Source organism: Podarcis melisellensis, assembly GCF_964234715.1.
Source record: "Podarcis melisellensis genome assembly, chromosome: 1".
Lineage (NCBI taxonomy): Eukaryota > Metazoa > Chordata > Lepidosauria > Squamata > Lacertidae > Podarcis > Podarcis melisellensis.
Genome location: NC_138528.1, coordinates 40,591,864 through 40,617,411, shown reverse-complemented (window position 1 = coordinate 40,617,411; position 25,548 = coordinate 40,591,864). Strand labels below are relative to the sequence as shown.

The following is a 25,548-nucleotide window of genomic DNA, read 5'->3' as shown; positions in this document are numbered from 1 at the left end:
ACTCAAGCGCAGCATTTTGGTAGAATCTTTGACACCTGATGGTACAAGAGCTCCCCCCCAATCTGGGCATTCCTCCTGAGGTTAGCTGTCAAGTTTGCATTGCGAGCTACTATAAATCTTTGAGTATGTGAGAAATGTGAAGAAAAGAGATCAGAATAAACTGGATTCTTGCAAAGAAACACATAAAAGAGAAGAAGTGGAGACAGGCCGTATAATTAAAATATATAATGGGTTTCCTTTAAAATTAAGAGAGTGTGTGTATTTTTATTATTTTATAGCTTGTATTAAGTAGTTGTCAAATGTTTTACTAAGCAGCTTTTGAAGAGATGAAGATCATGGAGACTTGTCATCATATATACCTTCACCAAGAACCATTGTAGGCTAACAGCCCTAGTCTTTGAACTAATGAATTCTAGTATCTGTGTTCTAGATTTGAACCACGAAGTGATGTGCAATGCACCACATAAATCCGTTTTAGCAGTGCTCTTTCACTATCCACCTCTTTTGGTTTGATCGTTTTATATTCGTTTTATATTCTAATTTGAATTAAAATGCATATGCTCAGACCTCATTTGCAATGCTGCTGAACTCTTATCCTCAACTTGCATTAAACTGTATGCTAAGCCTTCATTTTTTAACACAGTGCTTTTACATCAGTTACTATAGTTTCACAGCTAACTATAATTGACACTTTTGGTCTCTTTTCTTGGTGTATTTTAAGCATGGGTTTGACTGTAATAAATTATGCCTTGAAAATTTGATGTTGCCATTGTGTTAAATTCTTTGCTTTAATAGCTTGCATTAAATATTGAAGTGCAGTAAATATTACTTTGTAAATAGTAACTGTGGTGTGGTTTTATAGATTTGGCTGTTATTTCTACATTTCCCAGCTTTCAGATAAACAGCAATCGAGAGCAATTTGAATCTTGGCAAACAATTATAGGCAAAGCAAGTGAGAAGAGTTTAATAAGGTAATTTGGGAAATATAACACATAAAAGCAGTTATTTGTACAGTCCAGGACAATATACCTTTAAAGGTTTAAAATTCAGCCTTGGTGTGAATGAAAACACAACTGAAATTCACTGATACTGTAGGCACAAAATCAGAGCAGTCTTCTGACTGGAAAAGCTAGATTTCTTAATTAAAAAAATAAAAACTTACCTAGCAGATGACTGAAGACAGGTTCTGGATTCTGTGTCTCCAAATACTGAGATACACTCTCCAGGTAGGAAGCTTTCTGTATTAGAAATGCATTCTGCACACTAGCTTTCACGTTTCTTTTTCTCTACTGTGTCTGTCTCATTTGCTGGTGCTGCTTCATTTTGTTGCTGCTTGCTTCCAGTTTACTCCCAGTTATTCCAAATCCTTGGCTTCGCTCTCTAAATAGTACTTTAAATTCTTCTCTTAAGAGGCTAAGAAAAAGAGTGGTGGACTTTGCATCTTCTCAAACAATAGAGGCAAACACATCAATTCTGGTTAATTCAGATGTTCATTATTTATCAAACGTTAATTGAAGGCTTCAGCACTCAGTAAATCCCATTTGCTTTTGTCATGTGAATTCCAATACTGAAAACTTCTCTCTGTTCCAGAAAATCCGGTATATGTCAGTGCTGTACGTTGCGTTGAAGGGCAGGGTAACTGGGCTCCAGGTTTTGCCTTAACTTTTCACCTGCATAGCCTGCTTTTGGTAGTGGCTGTTGAACAGTCTGCTCTTCTCTCCTGTCAAACACAGATGTGAAATGCTGCTTGCGAACAGGGGAGAAACTCCCAAAGGGTGTAGTGTTGTGTCATATCTGAAGACAGTGAGCATGCATGGCATCAATGAGTTGCTTATATGAGCTATTCAAGTCAGGCACTGAACTGATAGGATGACGTTTCCATACATAATACACTAATTATTTCTTCTGATGGACAGCAATGTCTATTGGTAGGAAGAAAAATCAAATGATGCAATAAGGTTTGATAGGTCCGCCCTGTTTGAATGGCTTGCCACACCAGAAAACCTATTATTAGTGAAATGGACAGTGATTTTAATGCAAGTATTGGAGTGCCATTTTTATTCAAGTCTGACTTTTTTTTTGTAGCTAGCAGGTATTAAAGTGGATCTGAGAAGAGGAGCTACTGAAAATTTGCATTTAAAATAGATTTTTTAAAAATGAAGTAATTGGTTTATTTCAGAATATGTACCTTAAAAAAGATCCTTAACCATGTTTAATTGGAAGTTAATCCACTGCTTTTTGTTATTGATGCTTGGGATTGTCAAGTAAATATGTCATTTCAGTCTCCCCCTCCCCAATTGAAATAGATTTCTAGCCCATGAATACTTGTTTGGTTTAATTTTAAAATGAGACATTGCCATTTTACTACCACGTGAATAGTGCTCTTTTGAGGTTAGCATGTTTTGAGCCCTTCCTGCTTAATGCATGCATAAAACGCCCCTGTGGTTTTTTATTCATATATATCTACGAAAATCTACGAAAGCAAATATATATATATATATATATATATATATATATATATATATATATTAATTAGATACAAGTTACTTCAAAGTTAGGTTTGAGCATCCCTATTAAAAGACTAGTTATATCATTTTTAAAAATGTATGAGACACTTTATTTTATTAATCTTTCCTCTCACACACTATGAATAGGGAAAATCATTGCTTGGGAAGAGGTGAGAAAAACAACGAAAATATAAGGGTTATCATATCCCTGGTGTTTATAAGTAATTCATCATTTTGTCGCAGTGCTGTTTTTTAACCAGCTCATCTCCTTTGGTTGGTTAGTTCATAGTTAATGATCATTGTTGATTTAACTCTGTCCTGCATCTTTCCAGTTGATTGGTTTCAGGAGTCATAATCAAAGGCAGACACTTGGAGCCAGAGTAGACAATGTGTATTTCACCTGTGTTTATGATACTGCATTTAATTGTGTACCCTCATGAAAATAAACCCATGTGAAGACTGGGTTATTTTGGCAAACACCCTATCTGAGCTCGCACAGTTCACACAGATATCTGCAGAGGTGTGTGTATGCACACACACACTAATCTTGGGGAAATCATGGAGGAAACATGATTAAGACATCTTGATACTTAAGAAAACATTATGAGCTAGGAAATGTATTTGGTTCTTAAGTATTGGCAGTCTTAGAGTTTACTTGTTTCTGTGGGGTGACTCGAACCCATGTTCGGCCTAACCTGAACCTGCCCTTTTCTGATGGCTGAACTGTGCCTTTCATACGGCTGAGTGAAAGAACTGTCAGGAAAGAAAATATTTTATTTATTTATTTGATTTCTATTTCATCTTTCCTTAAAGTAGATCATGGTGGCGACATACACTTTTTCTCCCCTCTCATTTTATCCCCACCACAACCCTGTGAGGTAAGTTAGGCTGAGATTAGTTGGAATGAGCCACACAACAGTTTCCACTACTAACTTCCTAAATTACCTTCTCTTTAAGCTGGCAGAAGGCTGTGTCTTGCGCATAGACCTTACACAGAAGGGTCTATTTAGGAGATTCAGTTGCTGGCATCACTTAGAGGCTAGTCTTCAAGGGGCAAGTGTTCTTGGCACCAGAAAAATTGATTTAAAATGCATGGTAAAGTTTGGGCTTATGATTGAAAAAAAATTATTGGAATGAATTTCAAAAAAGGAAACAGGAAAGTTGTAGAAGTCATTTTAATTTTTTCCTTTTTCTGACGCACCTTAAAAATATATCCTGAAAATGGTATTATAATTATGAGTTACCAGTAATTTTGTGTTGTGTTTGTAACAGATAGTGTATTTTAAATTTTGATGTGACATGAAGGAATGCTGAGTGGGGCAGGTGGCATGTTTCTGTATGATATATATTTCGTTGAGATTCATTGCTGCTTGAATAAAATGTTTTAGTTCTTTTGTCTTTGTGAATAGTTGCAGCTAAAATGAATAGAATAAGCCTCTCACTTTTTTGTTAGTCTTTGTTCTGTGGTGTTTTGGGGGGGGATATTGCTTCTGTATGGTAATTATTCATTATTTCAGTTGGAATAGTTCTACTCTGTGAACTGAATATGTGATTATCATTCAACTAAATTAAATCTGTCTTTAAAGCTGTAATTTGATCAGTCACTTTAGTCTCTTGCACATTATATTAGTTGTGTCTAAAGAGAATCAGTAAATGTTTGTAAAGATGTATGTATCCTTTTTAGCACAATAATTTTGTATTTGAAGCATCCATATCTCTTTTTAAAATTGGGAGAATAATCTGTGATAATAGTGAACAAGAACTTTGCTTTGCAAAATGGAAAGAAGCATGGAGCAAAGAAAACAGACTGGAGAAGTAGCAATAGCGACATACGTTAAGTAAAAAAAATAAAAATGAAATTCCCCTACAGCCGATTCAATTATGAAGGGCCACCATCCTTCTAAGTGTTTCTTGTTACTTCTGATTGTATAGCTAATGTAACTTGCGAAATGGAACTATTTAGAACCCACCAACCAAATACGTTTAGCTGCAGGCAACTTCAAATGTGTAGTGGAGCGCCATATCTTCCTCTGCAGCTTGCAGACAAGGGTACACTGACACTACTCAGCTGCTCTTTCCTCATAAGTGAGGGATTTTAGAGTATTTGGGCTGGAGCAGAGTGAGACTGTCATACAAGAGACCTCCAGGTAGCTCTCTTATCTTCTAGATGGCAGTTGACTGGGTGAGAAGGTGTGCACACATCTTTCACATGCTGCTTTTAGAATATGGGATGTCATTTGTTGGGTGTGCAATTGCAAAGGATGCTACTCCAAAAGTACCACCAGCAGCTAAAAGTGAGCTCCTAATTATTCCTTTGCAAGTAGGGCTCACTGATGGCTGCGTAAGGGAGTTCTCCATTGGGAACGCTGTAGTTCAGCTGCTAGGTGCTGTTAGTGACCCGCCCCCCTTTGTCCTTTTCTGGTTTGAATTCAAATTCCCTGCAGTCAGACTTTAATCAGCTGATTGGTGGTTGCCGTAAGCTCCTTTGAAGTTGGCACCTAATGTCATAATGGTGTCAGGTGATTGGTAGGTGTGTGGCTTTGCCTACTTGTCAAAGTTAACCCATGTGGGATGGTAAGAATCTGGCCCACCGGCTGAATCTAGCTTCCCACCACCATATTGGCAAACTACACCTTTGTGGCTTTGAGGAGCCAGTTGTGTTAGGAGCTTCTGAAAAGGAGGTAGATAAATTTGGCTTTTATTTTGTAACCAGATTCCATATATACCATGTATTATAATCTGCAGAAAAAAAAGAAGTTAAGGAATTCGGATTAGTGATATTGCCAACATTTGAAATTGGAAAGCTCCTAAAGGTGAACTTGGGGAATCTTTATGCCAATGCAAGCCAAGCACAAACTGGATGGTACGTTGGGCATGGCTCATAATGTGAGTGGCTGGGGAAACCCATAAATTATGATGATGATGTTCACCTTGGAACCAGGACTGCCTACCACCATCCCTGCCCACCTAACCCCTAAAACCTAGCTGATGATGGCAACAAGCCACATCAAACTCTGGGTGTGTATATACCATTGTGCTTGACAATTGTTCTTAAGCTTTCTGGTGGTCTGGAAGCGGCATGTCCCAGGTTTCCTGGCACTGTGGCACTGCCATTTCAGTGTTCTAGATACTAAGAGTAATGTAGGCCTTGCAGAAATTTTGCTTGAGATTGCTTAGTAAGTTTCAAGGGAAGAAAAGTGTTTGGTTGGGCAAGGCTCAGGGTCTGGTGGTGGTTGGATCCAGCATGCTGTTCTTACTGGGAAGAAGCAGGTGCTTATGGGGAAGGACAAGCAGGACATGAGTGCACTAGCCCTCCCTCCACTTGTGATTTTCAGGAGCTGGTATTAAGAGACATACTGAACCCAGCAATGGTGGTAGCACATGACCACCATGTACATCTTTGGGAGAATAGCAGAGTCTAAACTTCAGAATGGGCTCCAAAACACTGGATTCTGAGTTTTGGAAAAATAATGTAGATTAGTCAAGGCCATTCTGAATTAAACTTGGGGGAGGATTTGCCATCACTATTTGAGATTCTAGCTGTGATGTCACTTTAACATTTTTTTAAAGATCAGTGGTGTGAATGTCAGTCCTTTAATGAATTTTAATAACAGGATTATGTTGTTGGCAGGATTACAACTATGCATGTTCTATGTCCTTTTCTCTGACTGTTCTAGTTGCCATAACAACTTGATTGTACCATAGAATTTCCTGCTTGTAGTTAAGGTTTTTTCTGTACTGCTGTTATGGAATATGTGTATTTTAGGAATTTATCATTTATACCCATGCCCTCCAAGTGACAAGGTACACTGTTTATTCAAATAATGAAGTGGGTGGTCTGTGTTGACTAGTATGGCAGAGAAAACAGGACCGTTCACATAGAATGTGATTGTGCATAATAGGGGCTCATCAGGAAAGGAAAATACGGGTAGTTCCTTAAGAAGTAAAAAAAAAAAAAACCAAACTGGAAAGACCAAACTGCACTCAATATGTGGCACCTTTATTTAAAATTTTGATGGGGTTCAGAAATATCTAAGGCAAACTAAAAAGGCTAATCAGTTCTTAGGAATCTAGGTACATAGGAAAGTGCCTTATACCAGCCAAAATAGTTGGCTATCTAATGTAGTAAAGTGGTACCTCGGGTTACATTACATACGCTTCAGGTTACATATGCTTCAGGTTACAGACTCCGCTAACCCAGAAATATTACCTTGGTTTAAGAACTTTGCTTCAGGATAAGGACAGAAATCATGCTCTGGCGGCACGGCGGCAGCAGGAGGCCCCATTAGCTAAAGTGGTGCTTCAGGTTAAGAACAGTTTCAGGTTAAGAACAGACCTCTGGAACGAATTAAGTACTTAACCCGAGGTACCACTGTATTGTCTACATTGACTGGCAGTGGCTTTCCAGAGTCTCGGGCAGACTTCTTTCACATTGCCTGCTATCTGATACTTGTATGAATCTAGACTATTCTATATGCAAACTGTATGTTCCATCATTCTGTGATTGTGTCCTTCCTAAGCATCAAGGCTTGAGAAATGCTTGGAAATCTTATTCAATCTGAACTTTTGCAGTATGATTACTTTATATTCTTATGCTTGCAATTAAATTTTTATAAATTCCCTGGAGTCTCTTCTGTCAGACAAGGTGGAATGTCTAAGCTGGAAAAGTTTAAATAAAAAATGTGGAAAAGAAATTACCATAATGTGGAAAAAGAAGGTTTATTTGAAGATTTGCACAACAAATATTCATATTGCCTTTCAAGAACAAATACAGTTTTATCTTATTTAAAAAATGATCTGTAGAGTATAGATTTTTATTCTGGGTTCATGTGGAAGTGATGGTGTAGAACTGCATAATTACAGGAGTTGGTGAGTTTGTGTTGTGTTTTTTTAAAAAAACTATTCATGTACTAGCAATTTATTATCCCATCCAAAATCCAAAAGGCTAGATCTGAATTCTCATTTTGAACAAAGGAAAAATATTTCTGATCTTCTGTTGCTCTTTAAAGAATGAATTAGAGTTTTAATTAATGGAAGAATTGTATTCGCAGTTAATATAATTCTCGCCTTTAGAATTAGAGTATAATAGAATGGTACAGAACAATGATCTTTAAAGGTATTTATCATCCATTTCAAAGTGAATTGTGTTTGTTCAAGAGAATTACAAAATCCTGTTTTAAAAGAGTGCTACAATTTATGCCATCACAAATTTTCTGATCTCCCTGTCAGTTGCTACGTGACTTTCAAATGCCTGACTGCTACTCTTGTCTATGTTAGAAAGGGATCTAGGGTACATCATCACATGGTCTTAAGGTGGGCTTGGGAAACTGTGGTCTGCAAGCCAATATTGGCCCACCCAGTGGTCCAGTTTGCACTACATGCCCATTTTTCAAGCCACATCCAGCTGTCAATCAGCTGGTGTGGGAAGATGGGCAGGGTTCAATTCTGTGTTGGCAACTTGTGAATGTTCCCAGCAGAGAGCAAGCACCCTCAGCCAAACTGCAGGATTTAACTCCTACTTGAAAGCTGACTTAATACCACTTGATTGTAAGAAAGCCTCTAAGTGTCAGTTACAGATAGGTAGCCGTGTTGGTCTGCCATAGTCAAAACAAAAAAAATTCCTTCCAGTAGCACCTTAAAGACCAACTAAGTCAGTTCTTGGTATGAGCTTTCGTGTGCATGCACACTTCTTCAGATACACTGAAACAGAAGTTTCCAGACCCTTCTATATAGTGAGAAGGTGGGGAGGGGTGGTGGGAATGGGTGATAGGCAGATAGCTGTGATGAGCCTGTTGACGACTCTTAACGACAGGCAGATAACGATAGGCAGATAGCTGTGATGAGCCTGTTGACGACTCTTAACGACTGCAATAGGTCTTACAGGAAAAAGCAAGGGGTGAGAAGGTGAAAAATGGCTTTGTCATGTATAATGAGATAAGAATCCAATGTCTTTGTTCAGACCAGGTCTCTCCATGGTTTTAAGTTTGGTGATAAGTTGCAATTCAGCAGCTTCTCTTTCCAGCCTCTAAGTGGTTTACAACCCCCCCCCCCAAAAAAAACACATTAAAATTATTGATAAAAAATAAGGCTTTTTAAAATATTCAGAAGTTTATTAAAATCAGCAAGTGCTGGAAAGGAATAAAACACATGTAACATCTTCGTATCTTGATAGGCTTGCTTAAAGAAAAATGGTTTTAAGGAGGTGCCAAAAAGCACTGTTCGTTGTCTCCCATGTTACAGAAGCCAGACTGGCTTCAATTAGGAATTGGGTATTTAGTGTCACCAGTCCCATGCCTTGGAACACACTTCCAGCAGAGATTCAGCAAGCATTCCTGCTTTTGATTTTCAGGCACCTCTTGAAGACCTAGGTGACTGTTTCAATTTTTTTTGAGTAGCCAGTCATAATTACTTTGTTTTCTTTGTAATCAGTCACAGGCAAGGGACTGAGGAGTCCCTTGGGAGGAAAGGTAAAGATGTTTCTCAGGAAATGCAAATTTTGATTTATCCTTGTTACTGGTGGTAGATGCTTGCTGGAGGGATGCCCCTTTGTTACTGTCCTTGATTAAAAAAAGATAAAGGTACCCCTGACTGTTAGGTCCAGTCGTGGTGAATACTAAATAAGGGTCTCTCCTTGCACTAGGTCTGGTTGAGGTTCCAGGGACATTCATTCATTCATTTATGGTATTTATATAACACTTAATTACTGAAGTCTTGAAGCATCATACTATGAACATCATATTATGGATAGAATCAATTACAATTAATCATAAAAACAGAAAAGTTCCTTAAAATGCCGGTTGGAAAGGAAAGGTCTTTGTCAGGCACCTGAAGTTCAAGAGGGAGATGTGGTGTGGGCTGTCTAATATCAGCTGCCTTATAAAAACAAAATAAATGAATCCAGCTAAAAAAAAAGTTCAAACCATAAGTGCTGGACTGTATTTAAAAAACACTATGCATGTTCTCAGAGAAATGAGTGTGGTGCCATTGCAAAGAGTCAGAAGACTGGAGCTCAAGCTACCATAAATTTACTGATAATCAGGGAAATCTCTAGGAATTTCTGTCAAATACTCTCTCCCCAGTAGCTGTTGCACACATGAGTTTCCTCACAATAACCTATACACATAATGGATCATGAAACTGCAATTTTGTTTTGTTTTTCTAAGGTTTATAGTTGAAGGTATTACATTCATATCATTCTGTTTTATTATATGACACATATACTGTGTGAACCATTTTGAGCTTCTTATTGGAAGGAAAAGGTAACTCTTAAATAATCCTTCCAGCAATGAAAAATTGTTATTATTCTGATTTGTTTCTGTTCAGGAGAACAGAAGAGCTTTTTGTTTTGCTAATTAAAACTGACGTTGATCTTTTACCATTTTAAGAGATGCTCTTATCTATACAAACACCTTGTTGTATAATCTATTTTGAAGGTAGCCCAAGCGGGGGCAGACTGCTATAACAAAGTTTCTTCCGCTGAACCAAAGAACTATCTCGTTTGCAGATTTGCTTCTAGCAGTGGGAAAAAAGGTTGGTTTAGATGTAAAATTAAGACCGAAAATATTGGACAGTGTTTGCCACAATTCACAAACCATGCTGAAAGGAACAGTTTGTCCTTCAGGATTCAGCCAGGGCAGGGAATGTATTGAACAACTATTAATAGCGTTACAGGGAAACCTTGGGGTTTGTAATGGACTATTTCACATTTTTGGAAAGATTTAGCATATAACATTTGGTAGAATGATGGTGTCATGCGGGCCATTAAAGGCTCATTAATTTTAAAATTAGTTAAAGGAGCTTTCAAATGACAACTATTCAGGCTTCTTGACAGTAAACAGGAGGTGCTGTGATGTTTGTATTCCTGAGATATTTTCCTTTGAGTTATGCAACCTTTACTCAAATACTAGAAAGTTTTTTCTCGCTCTTCTTTTTTCATAACCAGCATAAATTGCTGAAAGGTAAGTACACTTAATGGAATTTAAAGAAGGTTAATACTTCCAGGGGCTTATATTGATGTATGTATGTTCAAGTAATTCTATATTGCTTTATTAGGAAGTATTCTTGCTTCACTGGGGCTTTGGTAACTCTTTTGAAGCAAACCAGTTACTTAGTTTTTTTGGAGAATATTTAGAAAATTTTGCTGAGATATATTATCTTAAAATAGGATTTATTCAACGTTTTCCCTAACATTGCACAAACAACTACCCCCCCCCCAAAAAAAACCCTGTACTGTAGTTGCTGAATTAAAAAGCAGGAAGAATAGACAGGAAGGGAAAATAACAAAAAGAAGGAAAGAGAGCGAGAGAGGCAGGAAGGATGAGGTAATGAGAGCGAGAAAGACATGAAACAATAAAATGGAGGAATTCAGGGACAGTTACCAAAAATATTTGCCTTGCGTAACCTATAGTATAATACTATGTGTAATACTATGACCCTGCCTTTCCCCACAAAAAACATAACTGAGGGACTGAGCCTCCTTCCATTATATCGTATTTTTTGCTCCATAGGGCGCACCGGACCATAGGGCACACCTAGTTTTTAGGGGGGAAAATAAAGGGGGGGAATTATTCCCCCCCCAGGCGCGGGGCTGGGGCAGCCCGAGCTTCCCCCGACCCCAGCCCCCAGAACAGGTCCAGGAGCGGCGGCAAGATTGTGCGCAACCTCGCTGCCGCTCCCAGAACAGGCTGCTATCGGAGCCTGAAGGCTTGCGGATAGCTCCCTGAAGCCCGGGGAGCGCAGCGGGAGTTGGCGCTGCGCTCCCCAGGCTTCAGGCAGCTATCTGCAAGCCTTTGGAGCCCGGCAGGAACTCCCGCCGTGCTCCAAAGCCTTGTGGATAGCTGCCTGAAGCCTGGAGAGTGAGAGGGGTCGGTGCGCACCGACCCGTCTCGCTCTCCAGGTTTCAGTGAAAGCCTGCATTCGCTCCATAGGACGCACCCACATTTCCCGTTCATTTTTGGAGGGGAAAAAGTGCGTCTTATAGAGCGAAAAATACGGTAACTGGGGTCACTAGGATATTCCCTCAGATAAAATTGTCATGTAAAGTATTTTGAAAGATCTGATTTTATTTACTAGGTAAAGGATCTTCACACAATTGTTGCTTAAAAATACATCATTGTTGCCTGGTTGCCTATGATAAGGCCCTCATGTATTATTCAGAAAAATCCCGAGCAAATAAATATATCCACTTTTCCATTACCGTATTTTTCGCTCTATAACACACACCCGACCATAACACGCACATAGTTTTTAGAGGAGGAAAATCCGTAGGCATGCCACCCATAGGCATTCCCTCCATAACACGCACAGACATTTCCTGTTACTTTTTAGGAGGAAAAAAGTGAGTGTTATGGTGCAAAAAATACGGTAGTTTGTCTGGAGGCCTTGTGCCTCTTGGTCTACCTAGTTCAGTCTGTAAAACCTTGCAGTCTGTTGGTCCTAGCTGAGGCCTTATTTAATTCTTTGAGTGTCCTCTGAGATATTGCTTCCTGAAGAACTTGTTTTGAACTGAATCTTCCAGTGGTTTTCCAGAAGTTGTGTGATACAGGTCTCGTTTAAGGATTATTTTATGTATTTGTATGCTTTGTCTATCTATCCATCTGCACACACCTTTAAGATTCACAGCATCTTAAAGTCATCTATCCATCTGCACACACCTTTAAGATTCACAGCATCTTAAAGTCAAAAGCCTCACATAATTCTCATAAAATAAGAATAAAATTCTTACTATTATGAAATAAGAATACAAATTCTGAGCAATATAAAACCTCCCAGCAGTGGGGAACAGCAGCTAAATGTTTAGCATAAGAATAAAGCCCACAGGGCTTCTGGTAATAAGGTTTGAAATCTATTAAAAGACCTGGGTGAATAAGAAGGTCTTGGTGCCTTAGGGGCATTAATGTAGATGTCAGGCAGTGTCACGGCCACCCAGGACGGGTCCCAGCTCACAAGAGACCTCACTCCGTTGCAGTTTATTTACAGGAAAAGTTTATTGAAGATTTCTGCTTCTCGTACAGTTCAGCATCGTGGCCGTACGTCTGTCACGTTAGACCGCTGAAGTCCCCTCTGACTCCTCCCCTCTTCCACACCAACTTAATAGCCTGGCTCTAGACCACCTCTTCCTCTCCTTTCTTTTCCGCAGGGTCTTCCTGCCCCCCTGGGTTCCCTCTCTCCGTGACTCGCCTGAGGCTGAATCCTCTGCCGCCTCTTCCCCCCTCCTTCTGGCTTTAGGGCCGGGCTCCTCCCCTGAGCTCTCTCCACTTCCGCGCGCCTCTACGTTTGAACTTGGCGCGCGTACGTTGCTGCTGACCTTTCTTTCGACCGCTACACCACCCCTTGTTCCGCTCTCCACCCTTTCCGGCTGAACACCTTGCTCCAACCCCCTTTCTCTGTTCTCTCCTAATCCTGCTCCCTCCGAGAGGCTGACGACTCCACCCCCTTTACTCCGTTCCGGCTGAGACGCCTCTTGCTGCGTCTGTCTTCCACTGGGCTCCTCTCCGCTTCTCCCTTCTCCTCCCTTTTGCTTGATTAAGGTAACCCCCTTTTGAGAATCCTCTGACTCGCTGCTCAGACTCGTGGATTCCCTCAGAATTCCGTCATCTTCTTCCTCATCCTTCTGCCCCTCCTCCCACTCGCTCTCCGTCTCCTCTGTCATCTCCTCCTCTCTCCCAGAAACCCTGACATCCATCCCCCCCTCGAAGCCCCCCCTTCCCCCCTCCCGCTCGCCGGGTGCAGGTTGAGGAAAACGTGGTTCTTCCGGGGTCGGTTCAGGATACAAGTTGTCCACTTCAACGTTCTCCTCTGTCATCTCCGTATATGTGTGTTCGAACTCGGGTTCCCCACCCACAGACCTCACAGTCTCTTCCTCCATCACTGCTTCTCCTGGCGCTGCCTGCCAAGGACCTACCATCCATCTCTGACTCCATGCCTCCCTTGGCTGATCCACCCACCAACAAGGGCCTGTCTCCTCCCCCCCCAGTCTCGGATCCCTGGTCGGGCTTGTTTCGGGCGTATGGCCCTCGGGTGAGGAGAAACCCTCGAACGTGCTGTCTGACAAAGTGGGCGTGAAAAGCCAATCATCAAAATACTCCTCGGGCATGGGCTTGTGCGGAAAAAGTGCATGGAACTCCTCCTTCAACAGGGGTTCGTCCAACGCGTAACCCGGCACCCAGCTATTGGCAGAGGCCGGAGTGCCTTCCCTGGCTAGAAAATATTCAACTCCCTCCTCCCCCCATCTCGAGTCCAGTATCTCTGTGACCTCGTTAAGAGGTTCTGGTCTTGGCGATTCCCCCCCCTCAGGCGCCCTCCTACGTGGCTCTGGGAGTGCTCCTGACTCTTGAAACCTGTGTGGGGTTTTGTAGGGAGTGAGCACCGACCTATGAAAGACCGGGTGCACCCTGGAACCCTCCGGAAGGGCTAGACGAAAAGCCACCGGATTGATCTTAGCCTCAACTTGATATGGCCCTAGCTGCCTGTGTCCTAACTTCTTCTTGGCCAATGACCTGGCCGGCATCGCGTGGGCTGCTAACCACACCCAGTCCCCAATCTGGATGTCCTCTCCCGCCCTCCTGTGCTTATCGGCCTGCACCTTATACGCCTGTTTTGCCAGCTCCAAATGTCTCCGCAGCTCCTCGTGCACCTCTTGCAACTCCGCTGCAAACTGGTCGGCATCTTGAGGCCCCCCCCCTCCTGGTGCCGCAAATCTCGGGAAGGTTCTGGGATGACGGCCATTGTTCGCGAAGAAAGGCGTCACCCCGGTGGATGCGTGTTTCGTGTTGTTGTAGGCGAATTCAGCCATCGGCAGATAGTCCACCCACGCCGCAGGTCGCTGGTTGGCGTAGCACCGCAGGTACTGCTGCATGATCGCGTTGACCCTCTCCGCTTGACCGTTGGTTTGAGGATGTCTCGCCGATGTCAGGTTGATTTTGACGTGCAAGATGCCCAGAAGCTTTCGCCAGAAAGTGGAAACAAACTGGCGCCCCCTGTCGGACAAGACGGACTGCGGAAGTCCATGCACTTTGAAGACGTGATCGATGAAGAGCTTTGCGGTCTGTTCTGCCGTCGCCACCTTGGCACAAGGGATGAAATGCGCCATCTTGGTGAACAAGTCCACCACCACTAACACCGCCGTCTTACCTCTGGAGCTGGGCAGGTCCGTAACAAAGTCCAACGCTACCCTCTCCCACGGTTGCTGCGGTGTCTCCAGCGGTTCTAGCAATCCCGCCTGCTTCTGGTGCACTGGTTTGGACCTCTGGCAGATATCACACCTGGCGACGTAGTCCGCCACCTCTCCTCTCATCTGGGGCCACCAAAAGTCTCTAGCCACCAACTCCATCGTCTTCTCTTTGCCGAAATGGCCTGCACTAGGGGCGTCATGCAATTGTTGCAGAACCTTGGCTCGAAGATCGTCGGTGGGCACGTAAAGGGCACCCTTACGAGTCAAAAGGCCATCTTGCAATTGGAACTCATCGTTGTCTCGCGACCCTCCGCGTAGCTCCTCCATCTTGGACTGTGCAAACTGATCCCTTTGCAACGCGCGTCGCACCGCGTCCAGGTCGACTGCGATGGTAGCGCACGTCCACGCCTGCGGTGCGAAAATGTGCTTTGCTGCGATTGGAGCTGCTTCCTCCAAGTATTGCGGCTTTCGGGACAGCGCGTCTGCAATAACATTGGAGTCTCCTGGGATGTATTCTATTTTGAAGTCGAAATCCGCAAAGAACTCCGCCCAGCGCATGTGTCGCTGGGTCTGTAACTTAGCCGTCCGCCAATACTCTAAGTTCTTGTGATCCGTGCGGACTTGCACCGTGTGCTTGGCTCCTATTAAGAAGTGTCGCCACGCTTTGAAAGCTGCATGAATGGCCAACAACTCCCTGTCCCAGATGGTATAATTGCGCTCCGTCTTGCTGAGCTTCCGGGAGTAGAACGCACCCGGTCTCCAGTTGCCTTGTGAATCCTCTTGCAAAAGAACGGCCCCAACCGCTCTGTCTGACGCATCGGTCTCTACCCGCATGGGTCTGCCGGGATTCACGTGGAGCAGCTGCTCTTCGGAGGCGAAAAGACCTTTAAGCGTCCGGAAGGACCGCTCCGCTTGTTCGGTCCAGACGAACTTCTTCTTCTTGGAACTGAGGGTGTCAGTGATAGCCGCCGTCGCGTTCGCAAAACCTTTAATAAACTTGCGGTAAAAATTGGCAAAGCCGATGAACCTCTGGACCTCTTTCCGATTTCGAGGGCTTTTCCAGTCCAACAGCGCTTGAACCTTAGCCCTGTCCATGGCCAGTCCCTCGTCGGACAACTTGTAGCCAAGGAAATCAACCTCTCTGACATCAAACTGGCATTTCTCCAACTTGGCGTACAGCCTGTGGTCCTTCAGCCTCTGCAGGACCTCCCTCACGTCCTTATCGTGATCCTCCGGCGATTCCGAGAAAATCAGGATATCGTCGAGAAAGCAGACACACTTCTTGTAGAGGAGACCTGCTAGCACGTGGTGCATAAATGCTTGAAAAACGTGGCTGCCATTTTGGAGACCGAAAGGCATGACTCTGTATTCGTATGTGCCCAGAGGGGTGAACATGGCGGTCTTCCACTCATCTCCTTTCCGGATGCGGATGAGATTGTAAGCTCCACGTAGGTCCAGCTTGGTGAAAATCTTGCCCCTCCTGACGGTCGCTAAAAGGTCGTCAATCTTGGGCATGGGGAAAGCTTTGGGCTTAGTCAAGCTGTTTATGAACCTGTAATCCACTATAAGCCTTTTTTGGGGCGTGTTTTTCTTCTTCACAAAGAACACAGGGCTGCCACCCGCTGCTTTAGATTCCTGGATGAAACCTCGCTTGAGGTTATGGTCTATGAACTCCCGAAGCTCTTGCATCTCGTCTTCCGACATGGAGTACAGCTTGGCAGCAGGCAGTTGCGCCCCTGGCACTAAATCAATCGCGCAGTCGTAAGGCCTGTGAGGCGGCAACTTGTCAGCTTCCTTCTCACAGAAAACCTCCAAGAAGTCCTGGTACTTGTGAGGCACTGTTTGCACCATACCCAGATGCAACTGCTGCTCGGCTTCTCCTCCCTGATCGGTCTGAAAGCAATGCTGAGCACAATACGATGAACAAAAGGTGATCTGCCGCTGGTACCACGCAACCGCGGGACTGTGCCTCTCCAGCCAACTCATGCCTAACACGATGGGTGTGTCCGATAAGTGGGTGACATTGAAACTAATAAGTTCTCGATGGTTGCCAATCTGCATCATCATGGGAGGGGTTTGCTGCACCACTTGCCCCCCCAGCAACTTCCTGCCGTCTACCGTGACCACGTTTAGAGGCGTCGTTGCAGGCAGGAGCGCCATGTTGTGCTGCTTAACGAACTGCAGTCCCACGAAGTCGGCGTTGCTTCCCGAATCTATCGTTATTGGAACCTCGAGGAGTCTCCCATCAGGCAACTGGAGTGTTGCTGTGAGCAGAACTGCCGGTCTGGGAGGCAAAGGGTCCACGCTCTGCAGTGATGCTGGGGGCTTGTCTACAGATCCGCCTGGCTGAGCCCCAGTAGCTCTGCTTCCAGCCAGGCACTGTCGTTTCCCTGAAGCTGCTCCCCTGGTTGCACCTCTGCTGTCACAGTTGCCAGTGCTGCAGTGTGTTTCTGGAGCCTCTGGGGGCACTCTTTCGCCATATGGTGCGCACTGTCACAGATGTAACACTTCCTGGTTCCTCTAGGAGGCTTCGCTTTGGCTGCACCAGGGACAGGGCTCTGGGATGGCTTCTGAGCCCTAGCACCACCAATCTCCATTGGCTCCTCGCTGTCCTTCCCCATTGGCGAGGGGTGCGCACGGCTGAAATCCCTGTGCACAAAAGGGAGAGTCCTCGCTTGCGCACGCGCTTGGGGCCCGTCCTCCTCGTGCCACGGACGTCCCTCATGTCGAATTCCAATAGCCAAAGCCCGTTGCACCACGTCTTCTAGGGTCTGGGGTCTGTCCCCCCTAGCGATCTCATCCTTGATGGGGGGGCTCAATCCCTCCCAAAAAAGATCTCTGACCGGCTTACTGTCCTTTGGCCAATCTAAGGCGGTGAGCAATGCAAAAAATTTAGAGTGGTATTGGCGCACAGTCGCTTTCCCCTGCCTCAGCCCGTGCATTTGACGGCGCGCAATGTCCACATCCACAGAGGATTGAAAACAAGAATCCATCGCTTTGATGAACGCAGTTGAATTGCGACGGGCCGGTCCATCTTCGCGCCACAGATTGCGTAGCCAAGCCCTGGCCTCCCCATGCAGGTGCGAAACAATGAACCCCACTTTCTCCTCCTCATCTTTAAAATCGTGACGGAGTAAATGCAGTGCATATACGACGTCCGCTCTGAAATTGGGATAGTCTTGCAAGTTGCCATTAAAATGCGGAACCAGGGCACCCCCCCTCCGTCCAAGCGCAATGCCCTCCGCTCTGGAACCTGGGGCCCCCGCCCTGTCCGCGTGTTCCCACCTTGCCTGCAAATCCTGGCACGTCTTCTCCAAGTCGTCATTCTTCTTCTGCGAAGCAATGACTGCCGATGTGAGAGCGGTAACCTGATCCCGCAGTGCAACCAGCTGCTCCTCAGCGCTCATGGCTGCTCCCGTTCGTGAGCTTCGCAAAAAAAATTTTTTGCTTTTAGAGAGGGGACTTACTGTCACGGCCACCCAGGACGGGTCCCAGCTCACAAGAGACCTCACTCCGTTGCAGTTTATTTACAGGAAAAGTTTATTGAAGATTTCTGCTTCTCGTACAGTTCAGCATCGTGGCCGTACGTCTGTCACGTTAGACCGCTGAAGTCCCCTCTGACTCCTCCCCTCTTCCACACCAACTTAATAGCCTGGCTCTAGACCACCTCTTCCTCTCCTTTCTTTTCCGCAGGGTCTTCCTGCCCCCCTGGGTTCCCTCTCTCCGTGACTCGCCTGAGGCTGAATCCTCTGCCGCCTCTTCCCCCCTCCTTCTGGCTTTAGGGCCGGGCTCCTCCCCTGAGCTCTCTCCACTTCCGCGCGCCTCTACGTTTGAACTTGGCGCGCGTACGTTGCTGCTGACCTTTCTTTCGACCGCTACACCACCCCTTGTTCCGCTCTCCACCCTTTCCGGCTGAACACCTTGCTCCAACCCCCTTTCTCTGTTCTCTCCTAATCCTGCTCCCTCCGAGAGGCTGACGACTCCACCCCCTTTACTCCGTTCCGGCTGAGACGCCTCTTGCTGCGTCTGTCTTCCACTGGGCTCCTCTCCGCTTCTCCCTTCTCCTCCCTTTTGCTTGATTAAGGTAACCCCCTTTTGAGAATCCTCTGACTCGCTGCTCAGACTCGTGGATTCCCTCAGAATTCCGTCATCTTCTTCCTCATCCTTCTGCCCCTCCTCCCACTCGCTCTCCGTCTCCTCTGTCATCTCCTCCTCTCTCCCAGAAACCCTGACAGGCAGGTATCTCTGGGGAAGGCATTCCCTAGATGTGTTGCCTCCACTGAAAAGCCCCATTCTCTGCCTCATCACAGTAGGTGTGGGAACCTGGCAAAGTGTCTGATGAATCTTAATGCCCAGACAATTTTTTTGGGGTTTTAAGGGTGACAAACAATAAAATAGCATAATAAAAATAAAAACACTGCCACTACAATTAAATATCCCCTCACCTAAATAATTTAGAGGGACTGTATCCAGCTAAGTCATGCTTGGAGTACCACTGAAATGAATGGACCTAAGTCTTAATTGCAATGGGTCTCCTCCAACATTGGATGCAACTTAAGGTTAATAGGTGTATATGACAAAAGATGTTCCTATAAGTAGACTGGCCCAAGCCATTTAGGGTTTTAAAGCTTAGAACCAGTATTTTGAATTGATTCCAGAAATTGACCAAGAAGCTAGTGCAGGTGATAAAGTTTGGGTGTGATTTTATTGTAGTTATCGATTATTAGCCCAACCTGTTCCTTTTGGACCAACTGAATAGATATGGAACAAAAGAACTAAAATTGGGAAACAGGTACAAAGCCCCAAGACAATAGACAGGTTCTAAGCTGCAGCTCCTACCCACCCCCTCAAATTGGAAAAACTATCACAAATGTATTGATAGGACGGAAAGGTTTAAAGGGGAAGGTCACAGACACAAAAAGGAAAGAGAGTTGAAGGCCTGTTCTGTAATTTGCCAAGCTAACTTCTCTCTCTCTCTCTCTCTCTCTGTGTGTGTGTGTGTGTGTGTGTGTGTGTGAGAGAGAGAGAGAGAGAGAGAGAGAGAGAGAGAGAGAGCGCTAACCACACTAGCAGGGCAAAGTTCTGCTGAGGGGTAGTTATTAATATAATTTATTAAATTTGTATACTGCCTTAGCTCTGCAGGTCTTAGGGCGGTTCACAGGATTAAATCACAATATAAAAACACAAAATGCATAATAAAAAAATAAAAACAACCCAGTAATTGCCCCCTCCCCCACTGAAGGACTGGGGAAGACTACAGTTGTTGGAGTTTTTGGACTATTGATTATAAAGATTGGAAAGAAACAGTATTATTGCTGGACAAAATGAACTGAATGATCCAGCAGGCACGTCTTATGTTATTAAAGCTCTGCTACTGGTGGAAACAAGGTGAATATTAGGATCTGAGTTAAGGTAAATACTGAAAGTATTGATTAACATTTATAACAGGATTGATGGCTATTAACTGTAGAGTATATTTTTCCTTGGTTAGTATTTTTTTCATCCTTTTTGTGCTTTTGGGAATAGAGGGGACACTTTGACACATTTATTCTACCTAAAGGATGTGACTGAGCCTTGTAATTGAATAATTCATTTTCAGATCCCTTTGCTCACTTTTGCAAGATAGTGCCTCGTTTTAAAACATTTATGAAGCCATTGTGTGCTTCTGTGGATAGCTCCCCCTATTGCAAATTGCTTCATAAAGAAGTTCTGTACTACTTAACGAAATGCCATTCTTATTGTAGTTCTTTAGCTCTGTGTGACTTAGCTTTCCCCAAAATTGCCTTCATTCCTTTTGGTAAGAGAAAGCTGGACCTAAGAATGCCCCTTTTCCATCAGGCCACTTGTCCCTCAAACCTTATTCTTGTAGCGTCCAGTTCCTTTCTTAAAGATACTCATACCAGAGAGACTATTATACAGCACAACTCTTTAGTTGGTGCATATGTCTACCCATTTCTTGATCAGGGAAATAGGGTTGAATAATACCCTAAAGCAGGGGTGTGCAAACTTTTTTCAAAGAGGGCCAGATATGATGAAGTGAACATGTGTGATGGCTGACCAAAGCTGTTGACCTTCTTTGGGGATTTTAACTCAGGAAATAAACTGTCGCAGGGGCCGGATTAAACCAACTGGCTTGCTGGATTAGGCCCCGGGGCCGGACTTTGGACATGCCTGCTCTAGAATCTAGAGAGGTCAGTATCCTGTGCTGTCTTGGTTTTCAGCTGAGCTTTCTTAGTGGTTGGGTGGGGGGTAAGGAAGCAGAATGAAATTCCTAAATCAATCTTAGGCCATGGGTGGAAAGAGCAATGCAGATGTCTGTCACGTATCTCTGCTGCCCCTATTAAAGTGTATAAGTAGAACAAGTGGTTAGCTAATGAAAATTAACAGAACAGATTTAGATTTTTTTGCTACATTTTGGCTGCTTGCAGGTTTAATTACTGCCTCAAGTTTGGTCTTCTCAGCTTTCAGAATGAGCATCCATTCTTTGCTGCCTCTCTGGTCAGACCTCACCTGGAGTACTGTGTCCAGTTCTGGGCACCACAGTTCAAGAAGGACACTGACAAACTGGAACGTGTCCAGAGGAGGGCAACCAAAATGGTCAAAGGCCTGGAAACGATGCCTTATGAGGAACAGCTAAGGGAGCTGGGCATGTTTAGCCTGGAGAAGAGGAGGTTAAGGGGTGATATGATAACCATGTTCAAATATATAAAAGGATGTCACATAGAGGAGGGAGAAAGGTTGTTTTCTGCTGCTCCAGAGAAGCGGACACGGAGCAATGGATCCAAACTACAAGAAAGAAGATTCCACCTAAACATTAGGAAGAACTTCCTGACAGTAAGAGCTGTTCGACAGTGGAATTTGCTGCCAAGGAGTCTGGTGGAGTCTCCTTCTTTGGAGGTCTTTAAGCAGAGGCTTGACAACCATATGTCAGGAGTGCTCTAATGGTGTTTCCTGCTTGGCAGGGGGTTGGACTCGATGGCCCTTGTGGTCTCTTCCAACTCTAAGATTCTATGATTCTAGGTAACTCAATTAATGATGTCAGTATGAAGATATTACACTTGTTTACATTTACCACTGAGCCAAACTATGGCTGTTCAGGTCCCTGAAGAGGAGATTGTGGCAGCTTTTCTCCTCCCCATTTGTTTTGTTGCTGCACTGCACTGCACTGTCCTGAGCTAAGTCATGATTTGGACCTGAATGTTACCCATACCTGAGCTTCTGGTTTAGCTCTCCTGACAAACCACAAGCTGCAAGCCATATGACAAACATTGGGTTCAAATTGTGGTTTGTTTGGAGGGAGGTAAACCATAAGTGTGAATTTGGATGGTGCACCAAGCTAAGCTATGGCTTAGCTCAATGCCTGGAGGGAGGAAAGCAACTGTGATCTCCTCTCCAGGAGCCCACACATTTGCTCCAATGGTTTGGCTTAGCATTTTGCACAAACTGGGCCACTGAAACTCTGGTATTGTTTCTAGTATGCATTCACTTTTGTATCTCTGCATAGACTGAGAACCATGGATAACCACTCCATGGTTATCCAGTCTTATCTTTTCATTTGGGGACCTCAGAGGGAGAGACATTATAAATATTGATGTAAACCTGCCTATCTTAATCACTGTGAATGGTCCTCTGACAAGTGTCCACAAACAAACAAAATAACTGTGATGTTCTTTAATGACTGGGATAGTTTCCTGACAGCTAGAAATCTCTCTCCTTATCCTCAGAATGTAACATCCTGTGGTGCTAGGAGAAGAGGCCAAGAAATAGTTTGGCGCTAGTTTTACACTTCAAACTAACAGGAAATCAGAGACAGGGAGGGAGAGTATGAAACTGTAAACTGATTGAAGCAAACATCTTGCGTTGTGGCAAGTGTTTGCAGGATTAGCTGTATTTGTTTCCACTGCACTTTCTTTGAGGGTTATAAAGACACCATGGCCACATTCAGATGTCATGATGAACCACAGTTTAGCATGACAAGAATGAGCCACAGTGAGCGGTTCCTTTTTCCTTCTATTTCAGTGCAGCCAAAAAGGAGGAGATAGGAAGCTTTAGTTTCCTGTTTCCATTAACCACAGATGAGTGTTTCATCACAACTGAGCTTATAAATGTATTGTGCCCTCTCATTCAAAGAAAATTAATTGCTGTAAAGTTGTTCTTGGACTTGGAGTAGTGGGAAAGGCATTACAGTAGAACATGGCACATTCGATTGCAACATTTGAGTCTTTTTACTACCCCGATCTCTCTTGGGATCTGATATGAGAGCAGACAAATTTACTTACATATTGTTCCTAAAACCTGTGCTGATTTTATCTCTTTATTGATAATTATTTTATATAGTTATGTATTTATATATATTTGGGGTTTCACTATTTTTGTATGTATATCTTTGATAATTTTATTATGTAACCTCTTAGAGAGCCCTCAGATTGATTTATAACATTTTTCTAAATAAATAAAATAAATTATGTCCTCTACCCTAGAAAGTTGGCAGATGGAACAGAAGATAATTCTTCAGTTTTATCATCTGAAAAATCTGTTTGGCAAACAATTAATAGAGTTAGTTTAATCTCTCTGAAACTGTAAAATGATGTGTTGTGTCAAATATACCTGGTTGTCTTCATCTGCATATTTACATTAAATTTACTTATTCCTTACATTTATATCCCATCCTTCCTCCTGAAGGATCCCAGGATACAAAGAATGCTGCTTGGCATATGTCGCCACACATTCTTTTCTTATATTCTTTCATTTAGACTGGAAATCATATGTGAATAGTTTTCTAGAAAATAATATAGTAATCTTACCATCACAGTATTCATCCTTTGGTATTTATTTTTAGTTCTTTCTGCATTGCCATCCTTTTATTAAATGTTTCTTCCTGTTAATAATAATATGTAATGTAGTAAACGTGATGTAAATTGTCTCCAAGAACTATAATGAAAAGTTCAAATACAATAGTGATCAAATAAAATAAAATTAATTACCATGACTCTGTAATTACAGTATGCTTTTATTTCAATTACAGCACAGTAAATACTTTTATTAGAAATAAACAGAACTCATTCTGGGTCTTCTTTAATTAGTCACCATTGTAGACTTTCTAATATTTTCAGCATATGAGCTGTAAATGACTTTCTAACTAACAAACACTTTCCCAGGCTATATATGTTTATAAACTTTCCCCTACTATTGCATTAAAAACACAAACATTTTTTAAAACACAAACAATCAAATATCAACATTACAATGGAAAACCAGTGGGGGGGTTGTATATGTTACAGAAAAACTGAACTGGTATTGAACTTAGTATCTATATTAATGTTATTTCTTGAGTTTGTGTTCTACTATTATTATGGAAGATTTGATGTCGGTTCATGTACACGTATGTATTACTTGATTTTTTGCAGCTTGAATGTTTTGTGGTTGAGATGATGTAATAGAAGATTTCTGTCTGTGCTATTTGGTCTGATGGCTAAATTATGCAGGAAGTCTACACTTGATGTTGCAGTTATCAAAGAATTAGCATGTCAGTGTTTGTATAGTGTGCCCACTTTTTAGCGACTAACACATTATCTGTTGGATTATGGATCATCCCGTTTACATTTTGAAATTCAAAATAATTTTTTTTTTTAATTTTTTTTTTTACAAAGATTTTATTTATTTACAAGAAGAATACACAGCTTACATAGTACAGAATTTACATAGTACATAGTACAAATAGGTACAAAATAAAAGTACAAGAGAAAAAAGAAGAAAAAGAAGAAAAAAGACAAAAAACAAAAGCCAAAACAAAAAGAAAAAAATAGAAAAAAAATAAATAAATAAAATAATAGAACTTCCGTCCAGCTCAGTCTTGGGATTTCCATTTCTTATGTTATTTCTACAGTATTATTAAAGCGTTCTACATCGATGATATTAGTTATCGTCTACTGATAAATTATTTATTCCTTGAATCGTCTCAAAATAAAGTACAAATTTGTTCCACTCATCTTTGTGTTTGACTGTATTATTTGGTCTTATTTTCCTTGTTAGTCTCGCTAAATCAATATATTGGTATAGCTTTATTTGCCACTCTTCAATCGTGGGCAGATCGGGAGTTTTCCATTTTTGAGCGATTTGAATTCTTGCCGCAACCATGGCATATTGGACAAAGGTTTGATCTATTTTCTTTATTTCTTTACCAATCATACCTAAAAGAAACAGCTCGGGAGTTTTTGGGAAATTATACTTCAAAATTTTTTTCAGTTCATCATAAATTTGTGTCCAAAATTTCTTCACTACATCACAAGTCCACCAGGTATGAAAAAAAGTCCCAACCTTCTCCTTACATCTCCAGCATATATTATCAACAGTTTTATACATCTTTGATAACTTTGCCGGAGTTAGGTACCAACGGTATACCATTTTCTCTAAATTTTCGCGAAGGGCTACACAGGCTGTAAATTTTACACCTTTTGTCCAGAGTGACTGCCATTTATTATAATCTATAGTATAGCCAAGATCCCTTTCCCATTTTAGCATCATTCCCTTCACCCGGTCTTCTTTAGTGTCCCATTCCAGTAATTGTTTATACATTTTGGAGAGAATTTTATCATTACTTTCCAAAATTTCTACCTGGAACCTTGACTTTTTTTCGCTCATCCCCGTTCTCTTATGCTCCCCCCATAAAGCAATAATCTGGTAAAAGCGCAGCCATTCTTTTATTTTATCTTTCAGGTCCTCATAGGGCTTCACCTTCCATCCTTCTTCTGTTTTTACCAGAAGATCCTCATATGTGTATTTATCCTCATTCATGTTAATTTTTTTTATTCCAATAATGTCGCTTGGGGAGAGCCACCATGGGGTACCCTTTTCAATCAGTTTCCTATA

At 42.7% G+C, this 25,548-nt stretch overlaps 2 protein-coding genes across 5 annotated transcripts in view; one reads left to right on the top strand and one right to left on the bottom strand.

The window, feature by feature from the left end:
* The window catches only part of CHRM5 (cholinergic receptor muscarinic 5), a 59,645-nt gene extending 57,661 nt beyond the window's left edge, over nucleotides 1-1,984 (bottom strand). Inside the window, exon 1 of one of the 2 annotated variants that reach the window (XM_081886882.1) lies at nucleotides 1,163-1,984. The gene's annotated coding sequence lies outside the window, so the exon portion shown is untranslated. The remainder of the gene's footprint in view (nucleotides 1-1,162) is intronic. The other variant, XM_081886881.1, reaches the window with a different exon arrangement.
* AVEN (apoptosis and caspase activation inhibitor) overlaps nucleotides 1-25,548 on the top strand; it is a 116,882-nt gene that overhangs the window by 50,184 nt on the left and 41,150 nt on the right. The gene's annotated exons all lie outside the window — the stretch shown is intronic.